General features: G+C 42.3%; 1 long non-coding RNA gene across 1 annotated transcript; it reads left to right on the top strand.

Moving 5' to 3' along the window:
• The first annotated feature begins 2,081 nt into the window (after positions 1–2,081).
• LOC144371922 (uncharacterized) lies at positions 2,082–12,614 on the top strand. The gene is made up of 4 exons (XR_013431989.1): positions 2,082–2,630; positions 6,562–6,732; positions 11,498–11,612; positions 12,063–12,614. It is a non-coding gene; the product is annotated as an uncharacterized LOC144371922 (long non-coding RNA).
• Positions 12,615–13,093: the final 479 nt, after the last annotated feature.

The following is a 13,093-nucleotide window of genomic DNA, read 5'->3' as shown; positions in this document are numbered from 1 at the left end:
CTTGGTTTTATAGTAACAGTGTATACCTCTTCTTAAAATATATATATATTTTTTAGACTGGGATTTGAACTCAGGATTTCATGTATCCTATGTAAGTGCTCTACCCCTATAAGTGAGCAACATCCTCACTTTTCTTTTTGAGACAGGATTTTGCTAAATTTCCCAGACTAGCCTCAAATTTAGAATTTTTATTTCTCAGTTTCCCTATGTAGCTGGGATTATTATGGTGTATACCACCATACCCGGGTCCTCTCCTCTTTCAGTAGAATACCTGGTACTTCTATGTACTTTAAGGTGGCTGGTACAGAGCAGGCAGGGTGGTGGATGGCCAGGGACTTCTGCCCAGGATTCATTGAAGCTGCTGGGGCCTACTGTACCGGGTGGAGGGTGGTGGGTGAGGCAGACTGTTGCTGTCTCCACCCAGCTCAGGTCAGTGTCCCTGAGGTGGGTTGTTGGGATGGAAGGCTAGAGAACTCAGGGCTCTGAGCGAGTGACCACCAAGGCCACTATTCCTCACCATCTGTTGTCCCTCCTGTTGGCTCTGACCTTCCTCCAGACCCCTCTTCCAGGCCTTGCCTCCCATCTCCTGACCCCACCCCATCCTCCAGACCACAGCCTCCACAGACTCTGCCTAGACCCTTCCCCCAAGGCCCCCATGTCTCTTCTACAGATCCCTGCCCTGTCCAGATTGTGGCCCTCCTCCAGACCCTAACCTGTTTCCAGGCCCCGCCTCTCTCAGCCACAGCTCAGGGCACTAATTGACAGTATATTTGCAGTGGTGCACAAAATAGCCTGTTGTATAAACATTGACATTCTACATGGATGAAATATCTTGACTATATCAGGCTTTGATGAACATAAAGTGACTTTAGGAAAGTCACCTTTTTTCTCTAGATCATAAACATTTGAAATAAAATCAGAATCTGTGAAAGGTCAGGTAACACTTAGCTGTGAACCCTAATGATCCCAGGGTCTTTTCCAGTGGGAGATCTCCAAGCAGCAGTTCCAACTTTGCTATGGTAATGGATTGATTGAGTTTTCTTTTCTTTTTTTTTTTTTTTAAAGAGTGGGGGGGGGAGAGAGAGAGAGAGAGAGAATTTTTTAATATTTATTTTTTAGTTCTCGGCGGACACAACATCTTTGTTTGTATGTGGTGCTGAGGATCGAACCCAGGCCGCATGCATGCTAGGCGAGTGCACTAACGCTTGAGCCACATCCCCAGCCCGATTGAGTTTTCTTATTTTAGTTGTTTTGCAATGTCTGTATTTACTAGGAAATGTCCCATGTCGACCAGGTTTCCAGTTCTTTTTAAGTTTTTCTCTTTTTAGTTTTCTACAGAATTCTTTTTTTTAAGAGAGAGAGAGAGAGAGAGAGAGAGAGAGAGAGAGAGAGAGAGAGAGAGAATTTTAATATTTATTTTTTAGTTTTCGGTGGACACAACATCTTTGTTTGCATATGGTGCTGAGGGTGGAACCTGGGCCGCACGCATGCTAGGCGAGTGAGTTACCACTTGAGCCAGATCCCCAGCCCCTCTACAGAATTCTTAATCCTATGAACTTCTGCTGTTTTACCTCAGCAATATTTTTAAAAAGGTTTGAACCCAGTGCCTCACACATCCTAGGCAAGTGCTCTACCACTGAGCCATAAATCCCAGCCCAACCCTCCTCCTCTTTAAGACCCTGCCTCTTTTCCAGACCCCACCCATCTCCCAGGCCCCCTCCTCCTCCTCCTCCTGACCTTCCCTCCCCCTCCTGCAGACTCTGCCACTGCTAGTCTAGGATGAGTAGCTCCCTGGCTGCTGTGCTAATTGGCAGTATATTTGTAATGGTGCACAAATAACATCTGTTGTATAAACAGTGACATCCTGCATTGGATGAATTATTTTAACTATATCAGAATTTGATATACCATAACATAACTTTAGAAAAGTCACCTTTCTCTCTTTTTATTTTCTCTATAGATCATGAACATTTGAAACAAAATCAGAATTTGTTAAAGGGCAGATGACAGCCAGCCTTGAGCCTTGATGATCTCAGGATCCCATCCAGTGGGAGAACTCTAAGTAGCAGTCCAAGGTTCTGTATGCTAATTGATTCATTTATTTTTCTTATTTTAGAGTTATTTTGCTATGTAATTCCTCATTGCCTCCAGTTCTGTGCAGTAGGTTTTTCCTATTCAATTTTTAATTAATATTCTTTCAGTTTTCTACATAATTTTTAAAATACTTTTTAGTTGTCAGTGGATCTTTTTATTTTATTTATTTATTTTGTTTTATTATATGTGGTGCTGAGGATTGAACCCAGGGCCTAACACCTGCCAGGCAAACACTCTGCCTTTGCACCACAACTCTAGCTCTCCATAGAATTTTTAATTCTTGGACTTCTATTTTTTTTAAGGAATATTTTAAAAATTACTTTTAGCTTACTTTGTTTTTGATTGAGAGAATTGTTTTGTTTGAGAGAATTGTCTTGTTTGGAAGTGCTCATAATCAAATGATTTTAATTAATTTCCATTTATTAAGGTATTTTTGGAGACTGGTTGTGCAGCTCAGTGGAAGAGCACTTGCCTGGAATGTGAGAGGCCATGGAGTCCATCCAGAAGATGTCTTTGACAGGACTCAAGCATGAGAGGTATGCTTTAAAAAGATCATGTATTGGGGCTGGGGTTGTAGCTCAGCAGTAGAGCACTCACCTAGCACATGTGAGGCCCTGGGTTCAATCCTCAGCACCACATAAAAATAAGTAAATAAAACAAAGGTATTGTGTCGAACTACAACTAAAAATAAATAATTTTTAAAAAGATCTTGTATTTCCACATATACACATATACCACAGTGCCTTTTCCAAGTTCATATGAAATTATTCTAAGAAAATTGCAAATCAGTTTTAAAAGAGAAGAGGGATGATGATATTTTTAATGTTAACTGTTGATATTTTATGATATTTAACACCACTATAGATGAAATCTCCTGGGGTGCAAATCATTACAAAATGTAAGAGACAAGTCAGTAGCTGCTTTTTTTGTAATTCAGATACATTTATTAAAAATAAGCTTTTTTAAAAAACAGATATTTTCTTCTTTTCAAATTTAGAAAGCATGTCCATAGGTCCTATTAAAGTTCTACATTCATCAGAAAGTTCTCTTATTCCTTGCATACAAAGGGATGGGCCTTCTAATGAGCATGATACTTTATGTTGTCAGGAATTCTTGTGGGAGAACCCTTTAAGAATTTCACCTCTTATTCAAAATATCTTTTAAAAATGTATCAATTTGCTTTTGATTTCATGAATTTGTCTTTATTTTGAAATTATGTATTTATTAGTATTTAATTTATTTATTAGTATTTAATAATTTTAATGTATTTATTAGTATTTAGGGTTATTTCATGTGGGAAATGCCATGATTACATTTTATCCTAGTGTTGTGCCCCTATGTGCTTATAAGGTGGCTTTCAGAATGCAATTGAGTATCTCTCTCATATTTGTTGGATTCATTAGAAAAGTACATGCACTTTTGATCATATTCAAATGGTTATATTTGAATTATTAGAAGCAGAAATCATACATGTTAGTATTGTGAGCTCAACAAAGTGCAGGTTTACTTTAGTCATTTTGAGGAGGTTGACATAATGGCTTCTGTCCTGTTCTGTACCTGCCATAGTTGACTGTTATCAGATGTCTCACCTGGAGAATTTTTTTTTTTTTTTGGCACTGGGGATTAAACCCAGGGCCTTGCATGTGCTATGCAAGCCCTGAGCTACATATGTCCCCAGTCCTTGTTACAATTTCATTTTGAGACAGGGTCTAGCTGAATTGCTAATGTCAGCCTCAAATTTGTGATCTTTCTGCTTTATCCTCCCAAATAGCTGAGATGAGAGGCATGTGTCATTTTTCTTATCAACAGTCAATAAAGCCTTTTTGTTGTTTTGATGGTAAGCTTAATGTGAACATGCTTTATGATGTGACACCACTGTTATTGATGGTCTAGCTATGCAATACACTATAAGGAGAGTATTTTGATTCTGAGAGTCTCAAGTGTTTTAGGCCCAACATATTTCCTTAAGAGGAATGATTATTCATTTTCTATTTGATTACACAAATAAGACATAAATTCTTTTTTTCCCTTTTGTAGTTCTGGGGGTTGGTCCTAGGGACTCCTGCATGCTAGGAAATCCTTCTACCACTGAGCTACATCCCCAGCCCCATAGATCCTTTAGTTGTCATGAGCTTCATGATGAGCTAGTGACAATAAAATTACTTAGAATTTCAACTAGATTGAGACTCATGCAAGAGTTTGGGCATCCATAGCTCCTTGTGATTTCTAAAAGGTAGAGTGTTTTCCCACAACACAGCAGCATCTAATATCACTCCTGGACTGAGTTGAAACCTCTGCTTCTCTTGGCTCACCACTTCCTGCAGAGGTTTTGGAGGAGATGACTATTTCTTTGACTATTTGTCCCAATGACAAATATTTGATTATATTGCTGCTAAAAGGTATGCATAGAAATAAAATAGAGACAAGGATTCTTTGGGATAAGTCATTCAGTCACAGTGAGTCAATTTGTATTAGGACTTTTTTTTTTTTTTAAATAAAGTCACGCTTTAGGGAAAGTTAAGCCATGAGTTGAAATAGAATCTCTAAAATGTCATTTTTACCCCCTGTAGTGATCAAGTTTTAAGACAAACCTAGAACTTAGTGACATGATAAAAATATAATAAGTTATCATATGTTATTACTTCAACATGAAATATGTAAAAGAGGCACATACTTTGAATTTTATATTAGTTTGAACTATTTGATTTTTGTGTTCTAAATGTTCCTAATAAAATTCAGAACTAGCTAAGAATTTCAGTTACCAGTAATTAACTGTATAAATAATTAAACAAGTAGGTGTTTGAGGAAATATAACCATGTCCACTTTAGAGTATTTTAATCTTTTTTTTTTTTGTGGGTGTACCGGGGATTGAATCCAGGGGCACTTAATCACTGAGCCACATCCCCAGCCCTTTTTTGTATTTTATATAGAGGCAGGGTCTCAAAAGAGTTCCTGTGGCTGCTCATCATCCTCATGGTTGATACTACACTTTAGTAAAGACCTTAGCAGCTTAATAGTTGTGCAGTGCACCTTGGGAACTTAGTTTATGCTTTCCTCATGACAGGTGATACTCAGAGTCATTTCTATGCTTCTTTGCCATCTTGTGTCTTTCTTGTGCATTGTCTGTTCAGATCTTTACCCATTATGTTGGGTTATTGTTTGTTTTTTTTTTTAAAGAGAGAGTGAGAGAGGGGGGAGAGAGAGAGAGAGAGAGAGAGAGAGAGAGAGAGAGAGAGAGATAATTTTTAATATTTATTTTTTAGTTCTCGGCGGACACAACATCTTTGTTGGTATGTGGTGCTGAGGATCGAACCCGGGCCGCACGCATACCAGGCGAGTGCGCCACCGCTTGAGCCACATCCCCAGCCCAATGTTGGGTTATTGTTGAGTGCCTTACTATATTTTGTACACAAGTTTGTTTTAGACATATACTTTTCAAAGTTTCCCCCAGTCTTTGATTTGTCTTTTTATCGCCTTAATATGATTTTTTTTTAACAGAGCAGTTTAATACAGTCCACATTATCAGGTTTTTCTTTCATGGATTTGTTGTTGTTATCATTTGTTTGTTTGGTAGCAGGGATTGAACTCAGGGGTGCTTAACCACTGAGCCACATCCCCAGATTTCATGGATTTTTTGGGGGGGTGCTGTATTCATGAAACATGTGGTCATGCACATCTTCTAGAGTTTTACAGTTTCCCATTTTAAATGCAAGTCTAGAGAGTATTTTGATAGGTTCTGGTGTCCATATATGTGCCTTCTTGAAGTCGGTCCTTTTGCAGTCAGTGCTGTCTAGTCTATGTTTAAAAACAGCTTGTTGGGAATTTCTGGAATGCACTGAATCTTCAGGTCAGGTTTGAGACAATTTCATCTTAATTATATTGAGACCTGAACAAAGTATATCTGCATTTATTTATATTTCATTTGATTTCTTTCTAAACATTTCAAGATTTTCTGAAAGAATGATTGTACTTTAAGACTTACATGAAAGTACTTCATATTTGGGGTCTCTATTTGAAATATTAATGTTTTAAAATTTTTCTTATTCCAGTTTGATTGCTGAATTCAATGAAATTTTGTCTATGGGCCCTGTATTTTGCTGCTTGCTATCTCCATCCATTCTGATCATGACATAGGATGGTAGGCTCTATTTCTTTTTGATTTCCAAAATCATGACCTGGAATAGTCAGAAGTGTGAATTTTAGAGCTTCACTGTGCCTAGCACAAGGGAGTGCAGCTCTGAACAGTGAACACCCAGCATCCTGCACTGTCTACAGTGGCCAGCAGGGGGCACTCAGGACAACTTTCTCTGATCAATTACTTTTGGGGGCTGTGTTCTGTGCCCAATCAAATTTCCTTCTCCTGGGGACCCACCTGAGAGATGCCACATCTAGGGACTCCTAGGGGCTCTATCTAAGGTGTAAACCAGTGTTGTTTTTTTTTTTTTTAATCCTGGGGACACACCTAGAAAGATACCATGGCCTGGGGATGCCTGGTGGATATATCTATGGTGAGGACCAGAGCTTCCTTCTCCTTGGCACCTACCCATGGAGGCTCCACTGTGGATTCAGATGACTGAGGTCCATGTGAGGAAAACATGAGGAAGAAGCTTCCTGTGCACTGCCTGGTGTGCTGAGAAGTAAGTTCTGCCATGTTCTTTACTTTCTCAGGTAATATTTTAGCAGAACTTATTTTACAACAGTATTTCTTTTTTTAATATTTATTTTTTAGTTTTTGGTGGGCACAACATCTTTATTTATTTTTATGTGGTGCTGAGGATCAAACCCAGCACCCCCCGCATGCTAGGCGAGCACGCTACCACTTGAGCCACATCCCCAGCCTCACAACAACAACAGTATTTCTTACTGAGGCTTTGGCTGCTCATTATCATGGTATATCAATGTATTTTTTGTGGTTTGAGTGTCTAAGGACACAAATGCCCCCTCAAGGTGGTGTAGGGAGGGCCCAGTGCCTGGAGTCTCACTGGGGCCTGAGGGTAAGGGATCATGAAAATGCAGTGAGAAGCTCTCAGGAGCCTCTAGGGTGAGAGATGTAAGGATTATGATGGATTGCACTACCCTGAATCCTGGGTAACTACAGAATCATCATTGCAGTTACCAGAGCCTTCTCAATTGAGGGCAGCATGGGTCAAATGACAAAGTGTACTACCCATAATTCTTGGGGACCTGCAGCTTGCAGAGACCTCTGCAGAGAGGGCCATACTGACAAAAAAATCAAACTATGCTATCAATTACTTTTGGGTGCCTGCTCTGCCCAAGAGCCTCTGGGGTGAGAATTGCAAGGGCAGAATACCAGACTTCAATGCTCAGAACTTCTGGGGATGCCTTCATACCCTGACCCTGTAAGTCCCAGAGGTTTCTGTGCTGACAGTTGTATTGTTAGAGCACACTACCTAGAATCTCTAGGGTACCAGGGAAAGCATGGGGTCTTCAGCTCCTGTGATCCTCAGCAGGACTGTGCAGGCAAACCCTAGACTGCATTATCTAGAACCATCAGGGACTGCAGCTCCCAGAATCCTCTGTGGTGAGTGGGCAAACTATTAGACTGCATTACTCACAATCCTAAGTGGGAATTTGAGTTTCAGAATTTTCTGCAGTGAGTAGGAAAAACACAGGACTATATTACCCACAAATCTCGGTGTTAGCAGCTCTCAGGATCCTCTGTTGTGAGGACTGTTGGACTGAGAGCTTAACTGCAGTATCCAGAATCCTTGGTGAGGTGTGTTTCCCAGGTGAGTATGCAGCCTGCAACCCCCAGAGGCCTCCCAAGTGAGAGCTGTGCATTATGCAGGTCAGACTACACTACCTACAATTCCTGGGGACACACTGGTGAATGTGCTGCCTGCAATTCCGGGAGGCTTCCACAGTGAGGTCTTCAGTACCAAGGTAAGCATGTGGCCTTCAGTTCTCATGGCCCTTGCAGTAGGGGCTTGTAGGCAAAACACTGGACTTCCTTATCCAGAATCCTCAGGGGGAATTGCAGTTCCCAGGATCTGCAATAGTGAGGGCTGCAGGGTAGGGAGCTGAACTACACCACCTAGAATTCTTGGAGGTGCCCAGTGTCCATGTGGCCTGGAACTCTCAGAGGCTTCCACAGTGAGGGCTATGGAGGCAGAAGGCAAGACTATGCTACCAGAATCCCTGGAGGCCTGCATCTCCCAGACACCTACCTTTTGAGTACTGCCAGGGCAAGGTTTGTATTGCACTACACAGACTCCCAGGGGTGTCTAGGCAGGCTTGTGCTACACAAATCCCAGACCTTTGATAGTGAAGTCCACTTAGGTAGGATGGACTGCACAACCCAGAATAATCAATGGCCACAGCTCTCAGAGACCTCTGCGGTCAGGGCTGACTGAGTAGAACTGACTACAATACTCAGAATTCCTGAGGGCTCTGAGCTCTAAGTAGTCACTGTGCAGTTGAACATAGTACCAGGCTATAATACCCATAATCCTTGGGGGCTTGCAGCTCCCAGAATCCACTGTAGTGATGGCTGCCTTGGCAGAACACCAGAATACACTGTCCAGAATCCCTAGGGATGCCTGAATGACTGTGTAGCCTACAATTTCTAGAGACCTCTGCTGGGGGTGGAGGCTGCATTGTAGAAGACTGGATTACACTACCCAGAATTCTAGGTGGGTATATGAGGGTGAATGTGCTACTTGAAGCCCCCATAGGCTTCTGGAGTGAGGGCTGAATGGGAAGGCTACACTGTTCAGAATCACTAGGGATGCCTGAGTAGCCTGCAGCTCACAGAGACCTTGCAGCTGGGCTGCATTGTAGAATACAAGACTGCACTACCCAGAATCCTGGGGATATGAGGGTAAATGTGCTACTTGTAGCCTCTGGCTTCTGGGGTGAGGACTGCATGGGTAGAACACCAGAGTCCACTGCCAGGGTCCTCCAGGGTGCCTGGGCCAGCACATGGCACACAACTTCCATGGTCCTGAAGGGCAAAGACGGTGTGGGCAGAGCACCAGACTACACTGTCTAGAATCCCTGAGAACCCTGAATCTGTGTAGCCTGCAGCTCCCGGAGGCATCTATGGTGAGAGCTGGACAGGCAGGACAGACTGACTGACCTAGAATGCTCTCCGAGGCTACTTGGAATTTGGTCTGAGCTCAGGTTCTTCTACCCTCCTACAGTGTTCACCCTGGGCTGGGAATTAACAGATTTTCTTAAAATTCCTGATTCCAAAATGGGACAGACCCTGGCTAAGTCACTCTGTCTCAAAGACTACATGTCCCAGAAGCCTTTGAGGTGGTCTCTGCCCTTGGGCGCCTGAGTGTCTAGACTCCCTGTGGAAGCCTCCCTCTGTGCCTCTGCCCACCTGCCTCAGGCTGCTGCAGCCCTTGGCCTGGTGGAGTGCAGGGAAGGGTCTCCTGGACTCCATTTCTCCTCTCCTGAGATTCCACTCCTCATGGTGCCACAGCCAGACCTAGTTACAGCAGTGGGAACAGATTTTATTCAGTAACTGCTGAGGGTGGAAGAAGGCGCTGACATTCACCAGGGAGCCAGGAGAGGCCGCGCCTTTGAGCCGTGAGCAGCTGGTGCACGTGCACGTGGCCAAAGGGGCGTGGTCCAGAAGGGGCAGGGCCTCGCCGCCATCTTTAATGCTGCCTCCCTGAGAGTGAGGAGAGCTGGCTTTCCCCTCAGGACCAACCCGGGAGAGCCCCAGCTCACTGGAGTGTTGGGTCACTCCACAGAGAGGGGCAGAGCTCCCTTCCCAGAGCAGATTGTGAGAGACACCCAGGTTCGGGACTCTCGTGGGTCATGCCTCCAGGGACTCCCGGAGCTCCATTCTCCTCAGAGCAGCCTCAGCGGACTTTTGGCTTAGAGACTTCTTAGAGACTTCGTGAGTCATGGCTCTAGGAATGCCTGGGGTTCCTTTGTCTTCAGAGCAGCCTGAGGGGGACGCCTGTATTGGGGACCCTCATGTGGTTTCCAGGGTTTCCTGAGGGAGATGCCAGGGTTGGGGACCCTCACAGGTCATGTCTCTAAGTAGGCCTGGGTTCCCTTCTCCTCAGAGCGGTCTGGAGGAGACCCCAGTGTGGGGACTCTCTTGGGTCACGTCTCTAGTGACGCCCAGGGTTCCCTTCTCTTCAGAGTGGCTGAGGAAGCCTCCTGGTGTGAGGAGCCTCGTGGGTCGTGTCTCTAGGGACGCCCGGGGTTCCATTCTCCTCAGAGCGGCCTGAGGGAGATGCCTGGTGTGGGGCAGCCCTATTTTGTATTATAGACAGGGTTTCACTGAGTTGCTTCCTGCCTTGCTTTTGCTGAGGCTGGTTTTGAACTCAAGATCCTTCTGCCTTAGCCTTCTGAACCGCTTAGGTTTAAATATACTTCTAACAAAGCCAGAATTTATTAAAAATACATCCCCTGTATTTTTAATAATGAACTACATTTTTATTCTTTAATCTTTGCTTAGTTTTGTTTAAAATTTTTTTTAGTTATAGAAGGGCACAATACATTTATTTATTTTTATGTGGTGGTGAGGATCAAACCCAGTGCCTCACACATGCTAGGCAAGCACTCTACCACTGAGCTACCCCAGCCACACATTTTTCTTTTGGTGGAGAGTTTAATTAGCAGGAAGTCACCCCTCCAGGACCCTCTTGCTAAGGCTTCCCCCTCCAGACCCTGCCTCTTCTCCAGGCCCCACCTATATTCTTCGGCCCTGCCTTGCCTCCCGAGCCACCTTCCCCCTCCTTCCTACCCTGCCTCTCCTCTATGTCTTACTCACATTCTAGGGCCTGTCCCTCCCTCAGGTCCCACCCATCTGCCAAGCCCCGCCCCCTTGTGACTCATTCTCCCCCTCCTTCAGACCCTGTCTCTTCCAGATCTTTCCCTTCTTTCTGTCCTGCTTCTCCTGCAGACCTCACCTTCCTCTCTCTCTCTCTCTCTCTCTCTCTCTCTCTCTCTCTCTCTCTCTCTCTCTCTCTTTCTCTCTTTTAAAATTTTTGTTTTTCACATGGACACAATGCCTTTATTTTGTTTATTTATTTTTATGTGGTGATAAGGTTTGAACCCAGTGCCTCACACATGCTAGGCAATCGCTCTACCACGGAGCCATAATCCCAGCCCAACCCTCCTCCTCTTTAAGACCCTGCCTCTTTTCCAGACCACACCCATCTCCCAGGCCTCCTCCTCCTCCTCCTCCTGACCTTCCCTCCCTCTCCTGCAGACTCTGCCCCTGCTAGTCTAGGATGAGCAGCTCCCTGGCTGCTGTGCTAATTGGCAGTATATTTGTAATGGTGCCCAAATAACATCTGTTGTACAAACAGTGACATCCTGCATTGGATGAATTATTTTAACTATATCAGAATTCAATATACCATAACATAACTTTAGAAAAGTCAGCTTTCTCTCTTTTTATTTTCTCTATAGATCATGAACATTTGAAACAAAATCAGAATTTGTTAGAGGGCAGATGACAGCCAGCCTTGAGCCCTGATGATCCCAGGATCCCTTCGAGTGCGAGAACTCTAAGTAGCAATCCAAGGTTTTGTATGCTAATTGATTCATTGTCTTATTTTAGAGTTATTTTGTAATGTAATTCCCCATGGCCTCCAGGTCTCCAGTTCTGTGCAGTAGGTTTTACCAATTCAATTTTTGATTAATATTCTTTCAGTTTTCTACAGAATTTTAAAAATATTTTTTTAGTTGTCAGTGGATCTTTTTATTTTATTTATTTATTGTGTTTATTTATATGTGGTGCTGAGGATTGAACCCAGGGCCTAACACCTGCCAGGCAAACGCTCTGCCTTTGCACCACAACTCTAGCCCTTTATAGAATTTTAATTCTGTGAACTTTTATTTTTTATAAGGAATATTTTAAAAATTACTTTTAGCTTACTTTGTTTTTGATTGAGAGAATTGTTTTGTTTGAGAGAATTGTCTTGTTTGGAAGTGCTCATAATCAAATAATTTTAATTAATTTCCACTTATTAAGGTATCTTTGGAGACTGGATGTGCAGCTCAGTGGCAGAGCACTTGCCTGGCATGTGAGAGGCCATGGAGTCCCTCCCAGCACCACACACACAGAAGATGTCTTTGACAGGACTGAAGCATGAGAGGTATGCTTTAAAAAGATCATGTATTGGGGCTGGGGTTGTGGCTCAGTAGTAGAGCACTCACCTACCACATGGGAAGACCTGGGTTCGATCCTTGGCACCACATAAAAATAAGTAAATAAAACAAAGGTATTGTGTCCAACTACAACTAAAAATAAAGATTTTTTTAAAAGATCATGTATTTCCACATACATATATATGCCACAGTGCCTCTTCCAACTTCATATGAAATTATTCTAAGAAAATTTCAAATCATTTTTGAAAGAAAAGAGGGATGATGATATTTTTAATGTCAAGTATTGATATTTCATGATATTTAAAACTAATATAGATGAAATTTCCTGAGATGCAAATCATTTCAAAATGTAAAAGACAAGTCAGTAGATTTTTTTTTTGTAATTCAGATATATTTAATAAAAATAAGCTTTTTTTTAAAAAAAGATATTTTTTCTTTTTCTTTAAAATTTAGAAAGCATGTCTATATGTCCTATTAAAGTTCTACATTCATCAGAAAGTTTTCTTATTCCTTGCATACAAAGGGATGGGCCTTCTAATGAGCATGATACTTTATGTTTTCAGAAATTCTTATGGGAGAACTCTTTAAGTGTTTTGCCTTTGTTCAAAATATTATTTAAAAATGTATCAATTTGCTTTTGATTTCAGAAATTTGACTTTCTTTTGAAATTATGTATTTATTAGTAGTTAGAGTTATTTCATGTGGGAAATGCCATGATTACATTTTATCCTAATGTTATCCTAATGTTGTGTTAATAATTTTCTAAGCTAGATTATGTTCAGTTTTCTTATCAACAGTCAATAAAGCCTTTTTTTTTTTAGTTTTGATGGTAAGCTTAATGTGAACATGCTTTATGATGTGACACCACTGTTCATGATGGTCTAGCTATGCAAT

The sequence above is a fragment of the Ictidomys tridecemlineatus genome, chromosome Y, assembly GCF_052094955.1.
Source record: "Ictidomys tridecemlineatus isolate mIctTri1 chromosome Y, mIctTri1.hap1, whole genome shotgun sequence".
Lineage (NCBI taxonomy): Eukaryota > Metazoa > Chordata > Mammalia > Rodentia > Sciuridae > Ictidomys > Ictidomys tridecemlineatus.
This window is presented reverse-complemented; position numbering and strand designations above follow the sequence as displayed.